We start from the raw sequence: 22,046 nt of genomic DNA, 5'->3' as shown, positions 1-22,046 counted from the left end.
GCAGCTTATTTTTTACATTGCAGAAAGTTCTTTGGAAGAAGGAATGCTACTTCTTTAGAAGCCTGCATGAGTAGGGCAGGTAGGTGAGATGTTCAGCACAGCTGATTGGCAATTTCATTACAAGTCTTGCAATAATTGATATTTTAATTAAAGCCCCAGCTCCTGGAGACAGGTGATTGTTAGAGAATCCCCATTTTCATTTAGGAAAGCATGTTTCTAGTCTGATGTTTGCAAAATAGTATTTTTAAATACAGCCTGTGTCCTATCCATCCCAGAGCTGGTATGCAATGAAAGCCAATCTGTACTTACAACGCGTTTTCATCATTTGAGACAAAATACCTCCTGAGCAGAAAGCCAAACCAATATATGTTAGGTCCAGGCCCCAGACTTTCATATGTAGCATGGTTAATTCTGGATGTTCAAATTCAAGATCTGAAACATGCTGAGACAGAACAGGAGATGGAAGAGGCCACAGCAGTCTGTCACAGGGAGGAGATTGGAGAGATCGTGCAAAATACCTGTTGGGACCAGGAGGAACAGAGTATTTGTAGCAAACACTATCTGCTAGCTGCATCCCCAGGAGGAGCAAAAGCATTCACTCTGCCAGGGAATGAAAAGCTAACAGAGAAAAATCATTGTGTTACTGTCTACTGAGGAAAACAGTTTCTTACAGAGATTGATTTACTTCACCTTTTGGCTTCAAAATTTCATTTAAAAGTGTATTCAAAACTGTATGATAAAACCTGGGCCCTGGTTTCAGTCTATAGACAACCCAGACACTCTCCAGACCTCTATAGGTGTTTAAGGCTCAGCCCAATTCTTTCAGCAGTGGCATCCTCAGCCCTGTAGTGTTTTAAGAAACCCGGCTGCTGCTTCTCCTCTGGCAGAGGTGCAGAGAGGAACTGGTTGTATTTTGGCTTTGTAGGTATAAAAGCAGGATTTTACCTGTTCTTCTGTACTTACAGGTCTGTTTCTCACAGCAACTACTTTGTAGAGTCCCTTCTGCTGCAGAACCCCAGGAAATGAGACCAAGAATTTACACAAGAGATATGCTGCCATAGCTTTTTTGCTGTTTGTGAATTTGCTATGCACAATCAATTTCAAAATGCTATAAAAAGAGCCAACATGAAAGAAATTCAAAACCCTTAGTGAAGTGTTGCTTTTAAAAATAACATTTTGGATTCAGGCCAGCCGTGCTGAGAACAAATAGAAGAAAAATTCTCTTAAAATATTTAACATTACACAGTGGATTATAGTGGATTACAAATAATCAAACATGTCTGTTTATTTTAAAAAAGACATTCATGTCAAGTGCAGTTCTGTAGCTTTCATGTTTGTTTGTTACTACTCAATAATATTTTAGTAAAAGCCTCTTACTGGCCAGAAAATAATACTTTATTTATTTGCCTTTTTCTTATATCTACTTAAATTCAGGGGATTTCTTGCATGGACTTCGGGAAGAGTAGGGTAGAATCCATTTCCAGTTATCAAATGGTACCTTCTTCTTCCTTCCCTATCTCATGAAACATGTCACTTTACACATGTGAGGATGTTCATGGAGTGGCCTAGTTTGTTGCACTGAATCATTGGTGTGAATATAACCAGTTTTACTTATAATCTGCTCTGACATTAGCTGTCAGCATAGGTAATTTAAGGTCTTTTTTCTCCCAAATGTGGCTGATAGCAGTCTCCACTTACATAATTGGCAGAGTTTTGAGAACAAGCTTTATTACTTTGTCCTCTTTTAAAAGGATGATTACATCAGAAAGGAAAAAAAAAAAAAAAAAAAAAGACGGGAGAAAGGAATGGACTAAGATTGGTTATTAGGTTATTATATGGGATTTTTAATGCATTAGTGACATGTGAAGTTGTGGGTTCAGAACTGCGAAAGCAACTTTCAAATTATGGAAGTAATATTTGTCCAACCAAAAAGTCAGTAGGATCAATTCAGGAACAGTCAATAGGATCAATTCTCCTGTCCTGTCTCCTGGACAGAGAACTTGGGCCCTGAAGCTCAGTATTCAGAGTCTTCGAACCTTTTCTCAGCTGCCAGCTGACCCTGGCAGTGCCAGAATTCCCCAGGCACTTGTGCTTCTGCCATCAAATCCCTCCAGGTGCATGCACTTCTGCTATTGAGAAAGGGCACAATTATGCAAATCTGATGCAGGCAGGCAATGTGGCAGCTAACACTTGGCATGATTCACAAGCTAGACCCTCCTTTCCCTATTTCCCCTCAGGAGACTCAGCTGGGACATGAAAATGTGTCCATCAAATTGGGACAACGTTCAAGCCCATTTCCCGCATCCAGCCACTGTGCTCTGCTGGGTCTCTCTGAGCTGGATCCTCTTGAATTTATGTTGTGCTAAGGCTGAGTAACATACTCTAGTATTCATAGCACCCAGGCTGTCCATCTGACTGCCCTAACCACCACATCTAAGCCTCCTCTCCAGCCTTTCTTTGGCCCAGTAGCAAAAGGAAAGTTTTGGCTCAAGTTCTTTCTTCTGTCTGACTGCTTTCCCTAGTCGTGCCTAAATGGATAGAGCATAAACTGCACTGCAGGTCTACTGTACACAACAAAACGGGCTTAGATGGGGGAGCGAGGTCTTACCCACATGTTGTCTCTCAGCTGCAGCTGTGTTGGCTTAAGAGCCTTTTTGTCACCAGACACTCATCTGCACACCTTCCCAGGAGAGAAGCTTGTTAGCTGTACTATGCCTCAGCCTGTTTCAGTCAAAATAAGCTCATTGTAGCTTGCAGATCTCTAGCGAACCTACACAATCCTCACACAAAGGAGGTAGGAAGGGCTCCTAGGAGTGGGTCTATGTGAAAATCTCTGGCAAAGTGGCTTGCAGGTGGAGGACGGAAGCACAGCCAGGAGAGGATGTGGGAACAAGATTTCAGCCACATTGTAAAATGGGGGCTGATGCAGCTTCTATGCAGAATACATGAAGGGAATTAATTGTGTCTGAAGCCCTGTGCTTTGCTTACTTGTATTGCCTGGTCTGCAAGATGCCAATTTAGCTATTAAGGTCTAATAATAAAATGGAAAGCTCAATTATAAATGATGAAATGTTGCATTAGAGGTTAATAGAATGGTCTGATAAACAAATCAATTGTGTTTCATCTCCCTGTTGCCAAATTACTGATTTGTCAGATGTAGGCTTACACCCTTCCCTACTCCCTTTCTATGCATTTTTGTTTGTAACGCAGTTGCTTTGTATGTTATCTGTCTCCTCTTTGAAGATAACAAAGTATAACTAAGACTTAGCTACATTTCTTTAGCTAAAATATCCCCTGTTCTTCTATTCCTCAAACCACATCTCTTACTTCAGTCATGCAGAAATGAATGAAATGGGAATGAGACTTGGGGGATTTAATTGCAGTGCCAAAAGGCACGGAGAGCCCTGGGGATTTGGTACCCTCTTTTAGCTGTATGATGTTGACACCAGGGAAATTGGAGATGAATGTATCCGATAGAACAGAGCTTGCACATTATCTCCATAAAAATCCCCACTGTTTCCAGTTTCACTGAATACTGTACACTTAGGCACTTCTGCCAGAGTTGAAAAGCACTTTATAGGCACTGAGTGGAGCCTTGCAACACATCTTTATGCTAAGTGCTATCTTTACTTAAAAGATTGAAGGGGAAAGGAGGAGAGGGAAGGGAAGCCAAGAGGGATTTAGTGCCGAGGGCCTTACAAAAATACTTGCACGAGTTAACTTAATGGGAATTAGGCACCCAGCTGACTTCTATGCATCCTGCGAAGGCATCTAACTCCCATGGATGAACTCCCTTGGGGACATTTGCAAGTCTCTTGAAGCAACATTAAATCTTTGCAAATCTCATACAGAAGAGGGTGTCAAGCCTGAGCCAACTGTGATTACGGCTAAATGTTTCTACCTCTCATTGAAGTAAATGGGACTTGGAGCTATAGAAGAGGTCAGCCTGTACAACTCTAAGGGGGTGACAATGAGCCTGAATAATCCAGGAGCCTGCCAGACTAGTCCACTAGTCAGCCAAGTGTGCTCAGGTATGAAAGGCTCTACATGCTCTGGCTGTGTGTTCAGGATCAGCATTTAACTGGTACTGAGGGTGGTTCTGGGCAGCCCCCAAAAGGCTAACACCTGTATGGTGACTTGCATATGCTACTCTTTAATGGAGCAGGAAATAAAAGCTAGATCAGTTTATATCAGCCATGGAGACAGTGCTTCTTCTTGCTGTAGTTAGTGGCAGGGTAGGGAAGGAGCTGCTGAGGCAGTAAAGGCTACAAGGAAGCAATCCACTCCCGCTGAAGTTTTGAGATATCTGGTGGTTCCTTTGTGGCAGAGTTCAGAAATACTCAGCATTTGCAATGGTAAATTTTCTTCTACATCTGATCCTCTGATCTCTATTATTACACCCAGCCTCTATAAGCCTTTTGAATTGGATGATATGTTTTAAAATCTGTCTTTTCAAAAATTGGACATGTCCCTCCCCCAAAAAATCTCAGCAAGACAACAGACAAATCCACATTTACGGGCAAAAAGTACAGAAACTCAAAAAGTACACAGACAACACAGAACAAGGTAGGAATTCAATTATGGGTAGCATACAGCACTCCCTGAGCACAACTATAACGTTAGTTCAGTATAGATGAGACACTGTCAGAGCTTTTGAAACTTCTTCATGTGTTTTACAGTGTGCTGCAAAACTAGCAGGCTTGGCCCCAGTGCTTCTCTGATCATGAAGCAAAGAGAAAACCAGTAGCAGAATGAGAGCTATGTCTGCTGATACAGTGAATGCTATATAACCTGCTGGAGCAATCCTGATACAGGGCTGCATGTAAAAGTGTGTGTCTTTGCTCAAGTGTGAATATAGGTATTGCTCCCCTTTGTTTACATGGATGCTTTTGTTTCCTGGGTTTATACAAGCTTGTTTTAAAGGCTGGCACATCTCATCTTTGAAGCTGTGAATCCCTCAAATTCCATCCAAGCACACTGCCAGCAGTTCACAGCTGTACACAGCAAGAGCAAGTGAATAAACCAGGTGTGAGTGGAAGGAAAGCAATGCTGCTTTGCTCTTGTGTGAGCTTTCTCTTTAGTCCTGCGAAGGACCAAATTTAGCTGAGCACTTTAATTTCAAACTGTATGTTTTTACTGAAGGCTGCTAGTGGACCTAAAGATAAAGATGTACTTGAATGCTTTGCTGAACTGAGGCCTAAGAGGCAGAGCATAACAGGGAAAATGTTGATCATTATCTAAGAAATGATGGGCTGGCATCATGCTGATAGCAGTACTCTTTCAGTGCACATAAAACCAGTAGGGATTACAGGTGAGGAACGGATTTCTGCATCTTGCCTCTCACTCATTGGAATAAATTGTTTTATGTTTCCAGCAAGTTTATTTAACTTACTAGTTTCAAATAGGCATTTTGTGTTTCAGCCAGGTACAGAAGAAAGGGAACAAACTCTTCTGATTGTTCTGCAACTTCAGGGCAGCCTGTTTTTCTCCAGTGACACATCTGTAAATGTGGTGAAAGGCTCCATGTGGGAAGAAGCTTTGCACTGAGACTTTCCCTTTGCCAAATGACAAAGAACATTTTGTATTACAATGAGTTGGCAGACCAGGAGCAAGGTGACTGTTGTATCATCTACGCTGGAAACCACTACACATTGCCATTCCAAAGTACAATAGCATTTCTGAAACTGGGAAAAGCAAACAATGGTCTGGTAACATAAATGTCTTGCCTGAGTTAACAATTTCCCTTGCAGGGAAAGAGAAGGAAGAGGAGAATTTGAATTTGAATATGCCCCCCTACACACACATGCATATATACCTCCTGCCAAAAGATGCATCTGGTTCTATAAAAATCACAGATCCTCTTGCATGAATGCAATCTGAAGTCATAGGTTTGCATAAGAACGAAATCCTCAGCCAGAGGGCTGTGAAGTATCTGTCAGCTTGTCAGCTGGATACATACAGAGCGAGCTATTTACAGCTGATGCTGCTACTTCGAAGACAGGAACTTGGTTATCTTTTTACTTCTGTGCACCTGTGGCCTATCTTGCTTATTTCATAATGCTTCTGCTTGGTTTTACCTCACCTTGTTTGAGCTAAGGCCAACTTCAAAGTAAGTGGCTAAAGCTTGAGTGCTCTAACCCTTGTGTGTGGCAAACCTTTACTCAGGGACAGGGACACTGAGGCAGCACAGTGCCAAGGTGCTGTCTTGTGGGCTGGGGAGGCAGGGCCATACGTGGAAGGAGAGCCCAGTGCATGTCAGGGAGAGAAGCAGTCAACAAAAATAAAGGGAAAAAAGATAAGGGGACTGCATCTGACCCATCAGATCTGCAGGGAGGTAGCTTGGGAAGGGTCTGCTTTTACGAAGGAAGCAACTGCTGCACAACAAGAGCTATATGAGAAAATATTAGGTGAGATTCACCAGAACTTCCCACCTTTGTCTCAGGTGATGTGTACGCTGCTTTAATTTCTGGTTCAAGCAAACTACAGGCTTTGAACAAAAATTCAGCCAAAACAGCCAGGTTAAGCAAACAGACTTTCAGAAAATCATAGTGCATGGTTGACCACATCATTGTACAAATAACCGTTCATAACAGAGGGCAATGACACCCCCAACTCTACCCTTTTAAAAAATAAAAGGAAGCAAATAAACTATGCTTTTGGTCCCAATGTCTTTAGATCAGCTACAGGTCTCCATAAACTATAAGCAAGTTACTCAGAGAAGATATTGCAATGCCTGTAATGCTGGTGCTGTCAGAATCTTTTCCTAGATGCAGGTGCTGGCCAGGAAACTTGAAATTAAATCCCACTGTGATGTTCGTTTTCCTATTCCACGGAATCAAATGGGGTAGTGGTTCACTGCTGACACCTTCTCAAAGTGTGGTCTGTGACAGGGATCTTGGAAACAGGTCTGTGAGGCGAGCTCTCCCATTCCTGCTCTGAAGTGCTCTAGCAGATTAAAAACAGTGGGATGGAGAAGGAGGGGTTGCTGAGCAGTTAATGGCACTAGAATGGAGAGATTGCATGTTGTGATGAACATTGCCATAGTTTGTGACCTTGCCTGGTGCATGCAGTGCTGATTATACCAAAGGATCAAGCAGATGTGAAGGAAAATTGAGTTTCATCTCCTCCCAGCTATCACAGGCCTTCTTTGGTAAGTGGAGGATTATGATACTTTAGGAAAATAATGTATATATCTGTGTGTGGCTGCAATAATGATGGATTTTTTTCCCCAGCCAAAGTAACTGTGATTGATGCAGCTGGCTGCAACCTATAACAAACACTAAAGTTAATTGGAGCCAAGGGCACAGCAGTCCTTAAGTAGCATTATTCTGTGGTGCACTCATGTGCTGTCATTAATTTTCCTATTTGTTTGACTTTACAAAAATACATAGGAAAAAATCTGAAAAGAACAGAAAAAAGAGCTCGATTATACCTCTTACAAGGTAGCACTGAGGATGGGGAGGAGCTGAATCACCCAAGTGCTTGATGACATTATGCTTTTGTACAGCATAACACCTCCAGGTAACTAGAGAGCATACTGTGCAGTGGCATTTGCTACATCTGTGCTCTTCTGTCTCTTCTAGCTGGTGCATTAAAAGATTGGGCATCATAACACTTCCAGGCCACAGCTATTTTATTACAGCAGAGTTCATCCTGAGTCAGAATTTGAACTCCTGAAGCACTGAAAAAAATATATGGGACGTAGGACTAGAGCCATCATGCTGTGTGAGAATGAACACATGGTAGATCTGGCCTGGTGTTTTTTTTCCTCTGAAGGTGGCCAGCATCTGGTGGATTGTCACCAGCTAGAGGAATCATCAAAGATCCCAGCAATAGGCTGATACAGGGATAATCTCCTCTCCATGTGGGGATCCTAATCTGCTAGAGCTAGAGACTGCTTGGAACTCTGAAAATCTGAGGTATTATGGACTTCACAAAAGCAGTTGTGGGGACCCCGAGGCATTCTCATTCAGTGTCTGCTGTTTGTGTCCATACACGTGTCCCATTCCCTTTTAGATATTGGTGAAGTTGGTTTTAGCAGGATTACGTGTTGCAGTGGTTCCTGCAGTATATATTCCTGTTACATGGGGGGAGGGGAATAAAAATCTCCTGTCATATGTATTTATACAGTTAGGGATGGGGCCAGAAAGCTTAGTTGTGGGGTGCACTGCAAAGTAGCCATAAGAGTGGAAGGTAGCAGGAATTACAAAAGTGACGTGAATGGGAACTGATAAAACACAGATAGCTGACAAAAGAAGTTTGTCTCCACTGATCCCACAGTGTTGCACAGATACGCAAGACAAGTCAAGCCCATACAACATGTGAAACATTATATACCTGTCAGAATACTCCAAACACAAACCTACCAGATTGCTTCCTCCCCTCCAACAAACAATGCAGCATAAAACCTTTTGCTTTATTATCGAAGTCAAGTCAGAAATGATTCATATTCTTACATAAAATAGATTTTTACAAGGTTTTGTTTGAATGAATGGTGACTGTCAGTATATGGCTACATTAAGATGTGTATAAGGAGAGCTTTCAGTGTAATGTAGTATCAAGGACATAAACTACATTCAGTTCACTGAGAAAATTAGGTCCCTGTGATCCAGCTGACGTGACACCCTAACTTCTAATACCTTTGCAAGATTTCAGGGCAAACAATAACATGCCAGCTGCAAAATCTACTGACCTATTAATTCCATGATAATGGCCAAATGATGATGTTTGGCCATCAAAAATAAATATGGACACCAAGAAAAATGACAAATGTCTCTGTACTGCCTACGAGTAGCTTTCTATGTGTACTTTTTCACACTTGCACCGTTACAACATATTCCAAGCACATGAGGGAGAGGAGGAAATGGGAGCGGGGGCAGGATTTCTACATGTTGCAGATACTGTTAACAACTTTTTTTTAGTCTTTCCCTAAGACCTTCTGGTTGTTGTATTTCATACACGACAAAATTTCAAGATCCTTCCCTTGTTATCACTTATTCTAACAGCTATGCATCCCCTGATGAGCCTGTTTTCTTGGACATACTCTTATCAGTGCTCTTAAACATATATTTTGATATGGCTCTTTTGGCTCAAGTGCAGGAGAAACCAGTATGCAGACATACTGGCACATAAGGACATAAACTTCTCCAGACTTTTGCAAACAGCCAGACCTCTGAAGAAGAGGAATAATTATTGATGTTGAACTACTCCTTTCTTGTGAAATGTGAAGCCCTACCATTGTGTCCAGCAATTGCAGAGGAGTCTATTGGGTGAGCAATAACATGTCATTGTCAATCTAACTAATAAGCAATGGAAAAGCTGGCGAGTAAAATTCAAGCTCCTAAAAATAATTTCTGAATATATTTCACATCCTTAGTTTTAATTATTCATTAAAAGAAACCAGAATGACTGACAGTATCACAATCCTTTTTCACGGGGCCCTAAAAAGTAATCAAAATATTAACTCTGCCCATGGTGGGGGGTTTTAGTGGAAATGCAGCAAGAAAGTAGGAAAGGCACAGGTACGATTTGAGGCAATGCATTCCTTAGACATTATTGTCATATATTACAAGATATATAAAAGATAGTAGAATAGTGTTCACATGTCATGCGAGCCTGTATTTCATATGGGGATATATTGACAGGGACATAAGACTTGGGGCAGTACGTTACCACAGTGAGCAAGGTCTTGCTTTTGGCCAGTATCAAACAGAACTATTTTATCATGCATTTTTCAGCTCATCAGTATGATGTTACATGATCCAGCAGAAACCATATGGTACGAACTCCTACACAGTTGCAAAGCACTCAGGCTTTAAAATGAGTGCAACAAATCTTTTTGCCAATGCTTTGTACTTCTAGAAAGGATTACAAAGTTAGCATTGGACAAAAGCAGCACAGGGGAACCTGACTCATTCCAAGCTGTGGCTTAAGAGCAGCTTGGGGAGCAAAGGTAAGGTTGAAGGTGGCTTTAAGCCATCCCTTCATACCACTAGCCCTCTGTCAGTTTCTGCCAGATCATAACCTTGATCTCTTCCTTTCCCTTATTGCAATGTTTTACCATTTTTAAGCTGCTTCTGCACCTTGTACCTCAGGTCTCAGGTGGGTTAAAAGATGCAGTGAAGGGTGAAGTGTGCTGTGCACTCCTGCAAACCAGATGCCTATTATGTGGAGACTTGTGATTATGGGAGAGCTGGACTCAGTGTCCCAAATGATTCCTTCTGTGCTATGTTCCCCAGAAATTCAGCAATATTTAGAGTAGCCTGAAGGCTATTTTAAGTTGCACCAGCTGCTAAACACAGCAGGGATTCAACGGGGTGATAAAGGACATTTTAGACCAAGTCCTGACTAACAGTCTCTGCAGGGAGTGTAACACAAAAACTGCTAGGAAAGCTCTGCTCAGTCTGAGAATTCACCTATTTTGGGATAAGCCTTCCAGGGCTCAGTGAGGGTAGATTTATACCAGAGCAATGGTGCCAATCTGCACTAATGCAAACAGGCTCTGACTGTGGAAAGGGAATAAAAATAGCAGAATTATTTAAGTCCAAAGATTGATATTTGAGACTTAGCTGGCTAGAGGCTGGGGTTTTTGGTATTTCAGTTTTCATTTATTAAACCAATAACCCGTTTTCAGTCCCTGTTAATGCAACTCAATTGCATGAGTGCTTTATCACGCCATTAAAGGAACCACCTTATAGAAACAGATGGGCAAAATTGTGTCCGTATTACTGCACTGTGACTCTGATCACAGGCATAACGTACTAGGCATGATATAACGCTCCTTCAGTACTCTCACTGGATCTAGTAAAAAGCAAAGAAAGGATGGGATGTTCAAGGGAAAATCTCTAAGCTCAAGCTCTGTGCTTTCACATGCGAAGCCAGGATTTTGAAATGACACTAGCTAGGTATAAATTGAAGCTGCCAGAAGAAGCAGTGTGTCCAGATAAAAGCATGCTGCCTTGTTATATGTATCCGAAGAAGGAAACTGAGAAACTTGAGGGAAGAGTTGATGCTATCAGCTCTTCCGACTTCTTGTGCTTGCTATCTCAGTGAATTTTTGTGCTTGCCAAAACCAAATATTCATCCCTCATGGCCTGCATGTTGCTGAAGTGATGGAGAGGGGCCAAAAACACCCTCTCGCTCCTCATGGAGGGCTCAGGCTGACCCGATACATAGGCTCTGGAGCTGACTCAGGCAAGAGCTGTAGTCAGATGCCGCAGGCGTCTCTGCAGGGCTCAGACCAAAAGGCCAGTCACAGCACCTCAGCTGTAAGTCTTTGCCCCCATACCTAAACACAGAGACATCTACACCAGTGCAGTCCTCAGCCGCTCAGGCTGGTTTGAGTAAGCCCAGGCGATTTAGCGCTGAATATTGCACTCTATCAATGCTAACTGCTGGTAGCGGCATGGCGACATATGGCTGGTGGCAAAAAAACTGTAAACCATTTCCACAGCGCCGTTCTGTCCATGGCCGAACGCCTCCTCCTGCGAATGCTCAGTGGAAGGACAGGGTATTTTTAGCCCCCCACTCCCTGCCTGTGCTTACAGCCCTTGCTAGGTTTGCCCTGTGTGTCTGGCAGAGCGACACAGCCCTCCTTCATGGAGTGTCCCCTCCTTCTGTCAAAGGACACGGCCTCCGAAGTCCCGCCGGGTCACACCAAAGGCCGGTGGTGCCGGCCCCCAGCGTGGCTCCCGGCTGGAACAGGCCACAACCCACACGGATGACCCCTCAGGCCACCAGCCTCCGGCTACACTGTTCCCTAGAGGAATTTGTTCCCCCTTCTTCATTGCTCTCGGAGAAAACCGTGCAGAATGAGACTCCGTAAAAACAGCGGGAAAAAGAAGGTTGCTTGGGTGGGGTTTTTTAGTAACTGAAAACGGTGCTGCAGTGTCAATTTTAACGACATATGTTTGCATTTGATAGCAGGGCAGAATTTCTGCTCGACCTGTGCAAAATTCCCAGGAGGTGCACGGAAGCCCGCCCCATCTCCGCTTCCCGGCCCCGCTTCCCCGCCCCCTTCCCCGCTTCCCCGCCGCGCTTCCCCGCTTCCCGGCCCCCCTTCCCCGCTTCCCGGCCCCGGCGCCGGCCGCCGCGTGGGGGAGCTCCAGGCCTGCGGACAGCCGCCGGCCCGAGACTAAACTTGCCCTCACACCCGGTCAACTGACACTTCAAAAAAAAGATAAAAAAAATTGAATCAGTGCTTCGATGGGGTGTGTAGATCGGCAAATAATTTAAGGACAGAAGGGAAAGGCCTTGTAGTTTTTTTGAAAAAAATTCTCCTTCACCAATACCCATTTTAAAACACACAATGCTGCTCCTCTCACTGTTTCCTAGGAAAGTATTTAACTGTGACCAGAAAAGGTTTTTTCTGAGCAATTTAAATAGCTCAGCTGGAAGCACAGAAATTAACATGCAGTGAAATATTTATGGCAGCTTAATACAGTTTAAGATCGTTATTTCCTCTGCCATAAGACACCAGGACCAATTAACTATTTCCAATTAAGTAGCCTTAAACAAAATATCGTGCGGCAAGAACTAGCGACCAAATAGTTATGACTGGACTGCGGAATGACGAGAGATTGTGAATGTGAGGTAAATAATTTTCTGATACCAAAACATAATACTACTACAGCATGATAAGGCAACAATTGGATGAAAGAACGAGAAGGGAGAATCATGCTCAGAACTGACATTATTAAATACTTTTCTCTTCAAATATCATCCGTTAAGCGTGAAGCCTTTTATTTGTCTAAATGTGCATCATATTGCACTGCACAGTTCTTCTGCACTAAGGTCTAGTGGAACACATTCCTCTCTATTCTTCTGCCAAACTGCAAACTTCAGTCTTTTTTTGGTGAGATTTGTATACAGAACAAAGTTAAATATATACAATAAAAGACATGTATTTCATTTTGTCTTTGAATGACGCAAAAATCATCTAATCAGGATGTCACCAGGCTGTGGTTATGTGTAGTTTATAACTCTGGATTTTTTTTATTATTATTTTTTTATAATCTTTAATGTTTTTGGAATCTGAACAGTTGACTTTGGAGTTGGCAGTTTCTATCTCATTGTCTGAATGGGGAAGACAGTTAAAATTTCTCTGAAGCGGATGAGGTAATGTTTACAGACTCATAACCAGGCTGCTGCTTGCGCTGTTGTTTGGTCTTCAAGGTTGGGTTAACAGTCTGACTGCCATGGTGACTCTCTGGAAACCTAGAAATGCAGAACAGCACTTGAGCAACTGAAAAAGACAGCAACCTAGCATTAGATTACAGGATACTTCGTAGCAAGGCAAAAATTTTGGAAGGAATCCTGCAATCCCAGAGGTTGTGTTTATTTTCACATGGATGATTTATGATGACAATTTTCTCACACTTTGTAATGACACCTCAGGTAAACTGTCTTGCTCACAACACAGAGCTTGGCCACAATGGGGAGAAAATGTGCACCGTAGCCTCACAGGTAGAGCCTGACAAAAAATTTAAGATGCTCTGATACTTTTGGGTGCTAAAAAAGCAAACTCTGAGCGAGTTTCTGAATGACAAATGTTTTCCTGTGAGCCCAAGATGAATATAAACATCAGCAGTTATTTTTCAACTGCTATTTTTCAGAGTTCAGCCAACTTTTGAGTTCTGTTGGAATAGTATCTTAAAGAGACCTAAAAAAGCATGCATTTAAGCTACATTGTAATGATGATCTTCCTTAAGATCACTGCCATGTAATGATTAGATCTTCCTTCAATCTCTGAATGATAAGCAGGTGACTACACATGTAGTCATGTATCTAAAAATATATCTGTGCATAAGTATTTGCAGGACTGGGCTCATCTGGTCTAACCTGCAACCACCAAAGCTAATTTTACTTTTAGCTTAAATTTCTTTTGAACTCATAGCTGTCCTTTGTTCAATACCCCGATAGCTTTGCCTTGCTATTATAAAAGAAGCAGCGACTTTAATTGCAATTCAGTGTAAAAATTTTCCCAAACTCCAGAAGTGAAAGAGATTTGCACTGATCTTGCATTCATGTTTCACAGTGCTCCGGAGCTCTCTCACACATGCTCCCATTCCGGACCCAACCTGGGATAAAGTGCTGTGCAGCGCTTGCTGCCTGCCGTCCTACAGAGCCACGCTCTTTGTCTGCAGCACTTGTAAGGGTATGCCTACAGGGCTGTGCAGGAGTGCGATGAGGAAAGCACCCAGCCCTGCCACACCAGCACCACAGTGCACCTCGCCTCATCCATCCCGCTGGCCTCATCCATCCGGTTGACGGGCAGCGGCAACTAGCTAACAGGACACAGCACAGGGCTGGTACCACTCAGCGGCTGTTGTGGGATCTCTGCCTGCTGCTGGATTCAGCCCTTGCACGGATACCAGCGAGCTCTGGGACCTGCAGCATAGCACCAAACCCTCCATAAAGATGTTCTTATCACTTCGGTATCAAAATCAACAGTACCGCTATCAAACACTGCTTGGAAGAGACATCTGCTATTTAAATGTGTTACAGTGGATGAAAGAAACTGAAACATAAAACCCAAACACTTCCCTTTTTCCTAATATAATCAGTATTTTTAAGTAGTTTATCTGCTTATTAATGGGAAGGTTTTAAAACATTTTGCTTGAGCTGACATTCTCTAATTATAATATTCACACTGCTGAATATGCAGTCACACCAGCAAAAGCTCCATTGTGAAAGAATGCACAGATTTAATCTGTTTCTTTCTCTCAATTTTTCTGACTTGGTTGTATTTAATCCATTCATCATTATTTTTTTGTTTGCTTCTCACATTTCTTCTTAAATATGTGGGGTTTTGCCTCTTTACTCTGTTGTTGCACTTGAAAACACCAGGATTAGCATGCAGATGTTTTTTTGATCAGAGATTTTTTTTTAAATCATTCTCATTTTCCACAGTCTATTTGGATGGCTGGGGATTTTTTGTTTCTTTTTGACCCTGTCTTTTGGGTTTTGTTTCTTTTTTTTTTTTTTCTTTCAAATGCATTATCCTAGCCTTCTGAATGTAAACACCTTCTGTTTGATATTGTTTTCTTAAAACAGCATTTTAGAAAATGAACTATTTCTTCCAGTTAAATAGATCATGGTCTGTGCTAACTATGCCAATAATCTAGTATCTTCTGTGTTTTTAGTGCTTTGCTAACCAGGAAAGCTGAGGTCAAAGAGATACAGTTTCAGGAAGGTTTGGGGGAAACAAACAAAAAAAAATAAGTTTTCAGCACGTCTGTTATCTGTTGTAAAATTGTGCTGTAATACCTTTAAAAATTGCTTTTAGAATTTGCCTGTTATAGGATTTACTGAACAGAGAATAGGTGGATGAGAAAAGTAATCATACTCCCTGCCAATAAAAAAGCACCAACTTTTTTTTATTTATTTATAAAGAATAATGACCTCTTTAAATGAGCACCCATTGGAATTTTGGCTATCTTGTTATCTGCAGGCTAATGTTCACAGGAGTTGAATTACACTTAATTTTTAGAAAGCTGAGAGGAGGAAAAGGGTGTCCAGCAGCTTAGCCTAGGGAAACTGCCATCAAATGCCACTTGAGCAATGACCAGCAGAAAGAATACAACCCGAGTTTCACTATCCATGAAGCTGGCAACATCCACCTTCACTAAATCTGTATTATAAACACTGAAGAGGTTCAGAAATGTCTTCTCTCTTGCATTAGAACAAGTAATCAATGGATTTTACAGGGCTGGTACTTCAGTATAAATTTTTAATGTCAAGAAACTAAAGTTGGCCAGGAGGTGGGTGTTCTTCCATAACCCTGAACATTGCCAGTAACTAGGGTATCCACCACTGCCATTTAGTGGCTGTATATTTTTTTAAGAACTTCTATTCCTGAAGCGCCTGTGGAGAGGGAAGTTCACCTATGCACCGTTTGTTACAAGAAAAAGCAAAACTGCCATCAGTGATGTGTGATGGGTGAGCCCAGAAATGCCATGAACTTCAGATTTTTTGGAGCTTGGCCAAATCAACAGAACGTGCTGCTCGTTTCCAAAGTTCATTTAATGCCTAAACATTTGCTGGTTGATAGTTCCCTCTCATCCAGAATGACCCGGTCGTTCCCTGGCGGGCAACATCAATTGTATCCCCACGTCCTGGCACCCCCGAGGGGCAGCTCCGGGGCAGCCCCCGGAGCCTGGCGGGAGGTCAGTTCAGCAGACAAAGCACAGCCCTGCAATTTAGCTGCCTCTTAGGGAGCATCTGACACCACCTCTTCCATGCAGCACACTTAACTCCTGAAAAGGGTTATCCGCTGAAGTTAATAAACAAGAGGCCGTGGAAATGTGAATTATCCCTTGAAAGTTTTTCTACAAATAAGGCAAATGAGAAAATCCATGGATAATGCTTTTTCCTTTTCTTTATTGTTAGACACCTCACAAAAAATGGGACATGTTTTTGAGTAAGTTTTTAAAACAAGCTATCTTTTCTCGCACAAAATAAAGAAGATTATCTATTACCTGCAGCTATGATTGGGTTAATATTACAATTTGCTCAAGTAATTATTTTTTTGTGACATCACATACTTCAAGGAAAAACACAAGATGACTCTGCTACAGCAGTATGAGCAGAGCAGCAAAGAGGGGATGTTTTTTTTCTCTCTTGCTCTGCATTATGTAACTGAAAATGCTTTAGGGGTTAGTCAGCTTTCTTTAAACCCGTGGCAGTTAAAAGGTGTTTTACCAGCCCTTCTTTGGTGTCCTATCACGAACACGCAAAGGCAAAAGTTCCTATAGCCCTGCAGCCCCTTTGCACAGGTACAGCTGAAGCAAAAGCAATGCAGGCAAAGTATAAATGTCTCCTGGAAAGAAGAGTAGGTGTTTGTGCAGAAGTCTAGATGTGTGCCATATCTCTAGTGAAGGACCTGGGTGCATGAGGTTACAGAAGGATTACCCTAAAGCTGCCTCCTATTTTGTAATCTAGTGATTTCCTATCCCAGCACAGCAGTTTATTGCAGTAAGGACACAACTTAGCATCTCCCTGAACATACCATTATTACTGAACATATCGTAATTAGTTCCTACTTGCAAAGCACTTGGACACGGAGGAACATGAAAGCGTTAAGTGTTAGCCATCAGCAATCACCTTCACTTGATACATTTCCATTTTATTTAGCCACTTGTGATGAAGGCATATGTGTGTCTTGTCCAGACTGTACCTGGGAGAGCCAGTGAGACCACAGGAACAGAGAGAAGGAGTCCTGAAACCTGCCTTGCTCCAGAGAGCTGAGGGATAAGATTGCCCGTAATGTAATAAGCTATTAGTTAGAAAGAAAGTAATAAATTATTGCAATTAAATTAACTGTATTGCCAACTCCAAGTCTCCAAATAAATCATACGTTGGACTGACCTAAAAGATTAGGGTTTTTTATATTTTTCCCCCTTGATAGACTTCACGTTTTCAAGGCTTTTTTTATGTGCAAAAGCTAGGAATTTTACTTTTCAGTGCTAATTAAAATCCCTGTATAACAACATTTTTACCTTAACAGGTCAGCACTTTCAGTAAAATGAATGCTAAGAGTGGGCAACAAAGAATCACATCAGCAGTGAATTTCAAGATGAAATAAACACCACCAAAACCCTAAAATATAAGGGCCTGATTCATTGCTACTAGTCACATAAGCTGAGAATAATTTCACTAAAATCTAAACCTCTCAAACTCACAGAATTCCACTGAAAATGTTTCCAGGATCTCTGGTGGAGAGGGAAGACCAATAATCCAATGCAAATAAGAGCACATGTAGGTCCTGTCCTTTGACCAGACAGTCTAAATGACAGAAAACAGGATCATGTCCTCAGCTATTACAATTTTAATTTGTTTGTGCTTTGCTTTTCCCTTGGAAGAATACTGATGAATGTGCATGCCTTTCTGATGAATTGAAACTTAAGGCTGAGCTTTAGGTGTGACTAAGATTTAAGTGGAAGGCAAAAGGTGTCTGCATGTGATGAATATGCATATACACCTATCTGTGTGAGGGCAAAATCTGTTTTATTAACAAATGCATGTCGTATGGTCTCTTTTTGCATGCTTGCACTTCTAGTAAGGGGCATATCTACAAAGCATGGATACTCAGAGAATGTTCAAACCCCAGTGTCCCAGTCTGCAAGCTCCTATTCAAGTGAGTCACCACTGGCTTCATGAAATAATTTTTCCATTGTAAATTTGCAAATTATCTGCTCTGGGGTATAAAGACCTTAAGAGGCAGTGATAAAATGCACTTTACAAAAAAAATTTGAACTCAGCATGAGTAGGGATTACTCATGAAAGGCAGGGCACTGACACTTAAACCTAGAGTTATCCAATTCCTTTTTAAAAACTAGTCTCCAATGGGTGACTGCAAATCTGCAAGCAAATCCACTCATCTACCCTTTCCTGTTGCCCCTCCATGGCAGGAGATACTGCAAGTCGAAATTTTAAGATTTAAAAACGTGGCCTAAATGTATCAGGTATATTCACTGTAGGTCTTTCGCTGCATGACTAGAGTGTGAGAAAAGTGAATTCCACCCTGAGATAAGAGACTTCCCTGTCTGTAGTCATCCTGTCTCTGCAGATACGAGAAAACACAGGATATGGGCTCTTTGAGTAACTCAGGGCCCCAAAAATACAGGAATCCTTCCCGTGCCTGCCTCCACTGCAAATCAGCTACCTTGGAATGAGGGTTTGTTTTTTTTGTTTTTTTTCATCTCTGTACTGATGCAATGTTTCTGCAGTGTAGACACTGGCAGCTGCAGAGGCTGAAGGCTTTTATTTGTCCACAGAACAGATAATGGATAAACAGCAGCAACGAGAGTTTCTTCAGCCCATCTTGCCAAGGAGCCAACAGCTCATTTTCTAGTGCTGTCCTCTGTCACTTCTGCTACTGCTTCACTCAACAGATGATGTTGATACATCTGTTGATGATACATGCAGATATTAACACAACCTACCACTACTTATTTTTTTCTGTATGAAAGGGAATGGAAATACTCATTTTGCTTCCTGAAGAGCCATTAGGTGGTACTAATGGTGCTTTCGACTACTGGCATCTGTTCTAGCTAGGGTCTGAGTAGGGGCCTTGAAGGCAGAGGGCTTTCAAAAACCCCTTTGCTTACCAATCCCCTGACGAATACCAGCTATGTTGGTATCAACATACCAAAAGATGTGCAATACCAGCCAGCAAGCCAGGTACTCTCAACAGCAGAGTAATGGTTTTTTGAAAGAGACAAGAGTGTGAGGGTGAGCCATGAAGTAAAGATGCGAAATTCCTCTTGTGAGGCCTTTTAAACCCTCTTACTGAACTACCTTGCCCAAGTAGCGCTAGTTTACTGTTTTTGTAGTGTGTTCTGTTCTATTCCCAGATAGCCCTCCCCCAGAGGCATTTACCAATCTACCGTATTGTAAGGAAAAGAGTCGCTCTTTCTTTTTGAAAATAGAATTTTAGAAGTAAAATACAATCATATTCTTTATAAATTCTCACCATTCTACATTTCTTTCCTTGACAGTCCTGTATTTTTTCCAGTGCCAATGGCCTGAATAGTAATTATGTAGCACAAGCCAGGCTGTCACACACTACTCATCCTGAGCAGGAGTTGGGTTAAAATGCTCACTCCTTTGTCAAAAAGAATTGGGGTTGTTCTTGTAATCTTTTAAGGTTGTGAGGTTTTTGTTTGTTTGTTTTTCTGACAGAGGAGAAATTCCACAGACAACCAAAATACTCTTTCTGGTGTGGGAGCATTACACATCCTTTTTCCTCTTTGCTTATGGCTTTTAAAGAGATCATTTCTGCAGGAGCTAGGGTTCAGCTTCCTATTTTTGGCACAGTGTCCATGCTTCTGAGTTTGCATGAGAAGGGTTAGAACTGAGAAAGCAAAGCTGAGTGTTCATATTACAAGGTATGTGAGTTGTGACTAGAGCCAAGCAGCCAGAGGTGCAGAAGGCATGCAATGTGTGGGCATACACACTGTTCTGCCCAGCAGACAACAACCAGAAGGCTGCCTCTGTGAATACGTACTCCTTCCCTTTGGCATCCCTTCAGTCAGGCAGAACCAATGCATAGCCCAAATGCTCCAAAGCATCCTCTGCTTTGCAGTCACAGAGGCTCATTCACCAGCTGGTAAAGGTGATGACAGTTCCTTAAAGTTACTATTTGCACATGGATTTACTCCAATTAAGGACTTGGCCCAGATTCCTTTTTTTTTTTTTCTTCTTGTTTTAATGCATTAGCAGATGGCAAACATGCACTGAGTACAGACAAACTACTGGCTTTTGAGGGCAATGGCTGCTTGCAATGCTAATGTGGGGGTTTATGTTTATGCAAGCTAACCTGGAGGGACACATTTCAGAGCTGGGTTGAAGCAGCAGAAAGACTTGAGCTGGAAAGTGCAGAGCTGGGTACCAGTAACCCATTTAAAACTGGGGTATGTGGATGCAGGGCTGGGTGTCTGCTGATTCTGCAAAGATTCATGAAATAAGGCAGGAGCAGATATTAAGAGATAACAACTTTATGCTTTTCACTCATTCTGTCTTGTTAAGATGAGGCCACTTGCACAACATGGACCTCATTTCAGTCTCCAAACACCTTCATTGTGTGAAAGGTATTTGACTTTAGGGTTTGGGTTCAGGCCAGCTGACACTCCACTGCAAGCTGACATCCACATGTTCTCCTGGAAACGATGTCCACATGAGAAAATTTTAGTGCACTGGTGTGTGGTGGAATTTGATTAGTAATCAGTATCCAAAAGCAGAGGTTGAGAGATGTGTACAAACCAGGTAGATTTTTTTTTTTTTTTTCATCTAGCAGTTCTTTTGATGCATACATCATGTCCTTATCTGCAAACTGTGCCATTCTGTTGCAGACTCATGTGGAACAAAGCCAACACCTCCCACCAAACTCTGTTATCTTTGCTGCAGAAAGCAACTTGCGATTACCATAAAATACCTATTGACCAAGGCTGAACAGCTTATATATAACTAGGCGCTAGTTAGTGCATAGTTCAAGCTGTGCAGTTACAGAATAGGATAAAATGAAAAACAAAGCAAAGAAGAGGCCATGTTCCTGGCAACGGTCCTACCCACAAATACAGTGGAACTGTGGAAATATGTGTGACACCGAGGGCAGAATTTATCCTGAAGACCACTGAAGGCACATATCACTGTCTCCAGGGACCTCCAGGAGCTCCCAGCAAATGTTCTGTACCTCACTTTTTATTCCCTAGTTCTTTCTCTTACTTTCTTCAAAGAATTGTGATATCCTTATGTTAGACCTAATACCTTGTTGTTCCTCCACATAAGATATTGTGTGCTACGGACAGACCTACATGGTTGATTTTTTTTTTTTTTTTCATTTCTGATTCATTTAAGGAAACCCAGAAGCCATAATTGTGATGAAAATTTACATTGACCATACCTGAAAATCTTGTACACAGAAGACTAGAATCATTCCAGTGGCAGCACAATGAATCAGAATACAGTAGGCATTCAGCTATTTTTTTTTTTTTAATAGGTGTGCTTTAATTGGACAAAAGCATAGCTGACATGTTTAACTTACATATCTATTTCACGGTAGAAGTCAGTTAATCACTCTCTTCTAATATGATTTCCTGCGAAGTTAGCCACATTTTGGTTAAATAATCCTGCAGTCAAGACTGATTTCTCTGAACACACTTGCCAGCTGGGACTCTATTAGGTTAGAGCCCCATTTCATGCAATTAGGACCTATGGGCACTAATTTAATACAAATAAATAACAATATGTTGCTGTAGAATAGTTTCAATAAATAATTCATCACACAGAAAAGTATGAACTATTCGCTTACACTGTTGTTTGCTGTGTCACTGGCCACAGAAGTCCCATGATATCATTCCTGCTCTCTGGCTACATAGCTGAGGATTTTTTAATGGGGAAGGGAGAAGAAAGCGGGGGGAGCTGACTGCTCTCAGTTCCTGGGCAAGCCCACTGTTGATAATTTATTCATGCATTTTCTTCTGCTCGCTTGGTCCAGTTTTTCAGCTCATGCTTACCATTATATCTCCCTGGAAGTCAATGGAATA

At 41.9% G+C, this 22,046-nt stretch overlaps 1 protein-coding gene across 2 annotated transcripts in view; it reads right to left on the bottom strand.

Annotated features, from left to right (window-relative positions):
* Positions 1 to 22,046, bottom strand: part of LOC308060886 (cadherin-6) — a 129,755-nt gene that overhangs the window by 91,615 nt on the left and 16,094 nt on the right. The window contains exon 1 of one of the 2 annotated variants that reach the window (XM_080380142.1): positions 1 to 22,046. This exon is cut by the window's left edge and continues 17,741 nt beyond it; it is cut by the window's right edge and continues 16,094 nt beyond it. The exons of the other annotated variant lie outside the window; for it this stretch is intronic. The gene's annotated coding sequence lies outside the window, so the exon portion shown is untranslated. 2 annotated transcript variants of the gene reach the window in all.

This window comes from Falco punctatus (assembly GCF_963210335.1).
Source record: "Falco punctatus genome assembly, chromosome: 3".
Classification (NCBI taxonomy): Eukaryota; Metazoa; Chordata; class Aves; order Falconiformes; family Falconidae; genus Falco; species Falco punctatus.
Note: the sequence above shows the minus strand (reverse complement) of the source record. Positions and strands in the feature narration are given on the sequence as shown.